The sequence below is a fragment of the Galeopterus variegatus genome, unplaced genomic scaffold (genome assembly GCF_000696425.1).
Source record: "Galeopterus variegatus unplaced genomic scaffold, G_variegatus-3.0.2 Scaffold6689, whole genome shotgun sequence".
NCBI lineage: Eukaryota > Metazoa > Chordata > Mammalia > Dermoptera > Cynocephalidae > Galeopterus > Galeopterus variegatus.
In genome coordinates, this window is record NW_007732800.1 from 109,630 (window position 1) to 112,208 (window position 2,579).

Genomic DNA, 2,579 nt, shown 5'->3' on the forward strand with positions numbered 1-2,579 from the left:
TGGTGAGAGTGGGCACTTTGTCTTGTTCCTGTTCTTAAGGGAAAAGCCCTCAGTTTTTCCCCAGTCAGAGTGATACTGATGGTGGGCTTGTTGTAGATGGCTTTTATTGTGTTGAGATACTTTCCTTCTATACCTAATTTTTTGAGTCTTTTTCATGAAGAGATGTTGAATTTTGTCAAATGCTATTTCAGCATCTATTGGGATAATCAGATGGTTTTTGTAATTGAGTTAATTGATGTGATGTATCACATTTATTGACTTTTGTATGTTGAACCATCCTTCCATCCCTGGGATGAATCCCACTTGATCATCGTGTATATTTTTTTTGATGTGTTGTTGTATTCTGACTGCTAATATTTTGCTGAGGATTTTTGTATCTATGTTCATCAAAGATATAGGCCTGTAATTTTCTTTTTTCTGTGTCTTTATCTGGTTTTGGTGTCAGAGTTATGTTGGTTTCATAAAATGAGTTTGGGAGAATGGCCTCTGTTTCAATTTTTTGGAATAGTTTGAGGAGAATTGGTATTAATTCCTCTTTAAAGGCTTGGTAGAATTCAGCTGTAAAACCATCCAGACCTGGGATTTTCTTTGTTGGAAGATCCCTGATTACTGCTTCAATCTCACTGCTTGTTATTGGTCTGTTCAGGTTTTGTATCTCTGCTTGGTTCAGTCTTGGTAGTTTGCATGTGTCCAGAAACTTATCCTATCTTCTAGGTTTTCATATTGGTGGTAATACAGTTGTTTATAATAGTCTCTAATGATTCTTCGTATTTCTGTGGTATCAGTTGTAGTGTGTCCCTTTTCATTTCTGATTTTTGTTATTTGGGTCTTCTCTCTTTCTTTTTTTGTTAACCTAGCTAATGGTTTGTCTATTTTTTTTATCTTCTCAAAAAATCGACTTTTTGTATATTGATCTTTTCTATCATTTTTTGGAGTCTCTATTTCAGTTAGTTCTGCTCTGATATTAATTATTTCTTTCCATCTACTACCTTTAGGATTAGATTGTTATTGTTTTTCAAGTACTTTGAGGCCTAGTGTTAGTTCGTTTATTTGAAGTCTTTCCATTCTTGATGTGTTTATTGCAATAAATTTGCCTCTTAGTACTGCTTTTGCAGTATTCCACAGGTTTTGGCATGAAGTGTCTTTATTTTCATTAGTTTCAAGAAATTTCTGATTTCCTGTTTAATTTCATATTGGACCCATAGGTCATTCAGGAACCTATTGTTTAGTTACCATGTATTTGTATAGTTACCAGAGTTTTGCTTTTTATTGATTTCCAGTTTTAGTCCATTGTGGTCTATAAAGATATCTAGAATGATTTCAATTTTTAAAAATTTGCTGAGCAGCTCGAGGGGCCAAGGCAAGATGGATCAAAGTCAGAGTGGTGGTCATGGTCCTGGAGGTGGCAAAAAAGATGACAAGGACAAGAAGAAGAAATATGAACCTCCTGTACCGACTAGAGTGGGGAAAAAGAAGAAGAAAACAAAGGGACCAGATGCTGCCAGCAAACTGCCACTGGTGACATCTCACACTCAGTGCTGGTTAAAATTATTGAAGTTAGAGAGAATTAAAGACTATCTTCTCATGGAGGAAGAATTCATTAGAAATCAGGAACAATTGAAACCATTAGAAGAAAAGCAAGAGGAGGAAAGATCAAAGGTGGATGATCTGAGGGGGACCCCAATGTCAGTAGGAACCTTGGAAGAGATCATTGATGACAATCATGCCATTGTGTCTACATCTTTGGGCTCAGAACTCTTTATCAGCATTCTTTCATTTGTAGACAAGGATCTGCTGGAACCAGGCTGCTCAGTCCTGCTCAACCACAAAGTGCATGTGGTGATTGGGGTGCTGATGGATGACATGGATCTCCTGGTCACAGTGATGAAGGTGGAAAAGGCCCCCCAGGAGACCTATGCTGATATTGGGGGGTTGGACAATCAAATCCAGGAAATTAAGGAATCTGTGGAGCTTCCTCTCCCTCATCCTGAATATTATGAAGAGATGGGTATAAAGCCCCCCAAGGGGGTCATTCTGTATGGTCCATCTGGCACAGGTAAAACCTTGTTAGCCAAAGCAGTAGCAAACCAAACCTCAGCCACGCTCTTGCGAGTTGTTGCCTCTGAACTTATTCAGACGTACCTAGGTGATGGGCCCAAACTTGTATGGGAATTGTTTCGAGTTGCTGAAGAACATGCACCATCCATCGTGTTTATTGATGAAATTGATGCTATTGGGACAAAAAGATATGACTCAAATTCTGGTGGTGAGAGAGAAATTCAGCGAACAATGTTGGAACTGTTAAACCAGTTGGATGGCTTTGATTCAAGGGGAGACGTGAAAGTTATCATGGCAACAAACAGAATAGAAACTTTGGATCCAGCACTTATAAGACCAGGCCGCATTGACAGGAAGATCGAGTTCCCCCTGCCTGATGAAAACACTAAGAAGCGCATCTTTCAGATTCGCACCAGCAGGATGACATTGGCCGATGACGTGACCCTGGATGACTTGCTCCTGGCTAAAGATAACCTCTCGGGTGCCGACATCAAGGCAATTTGTACAGAAGCTGTTCTGAT

The 2,579-nt window shown here is 39.2% G+C and overlaps 1 pseudogene across 1 annotated transcript; it reads left to right on the top strand.

Moving 5' to 3' along the window:
• Positions 1-1,348: 1,348 nt before the first annotated feature.
• LOC103606563 lies at positions 1,349-2,574 on the top strand (annotated as a pseudogene). Its single transcript, XR_551899.1, has one exon. The product of XR_551899.1 is annotated as a 26S protease regulatory subunit 4 pseudogene (transcript).
• The last annotated feature ends 5 nt before the right edge of the window (positions 2,575-2,579 follow it).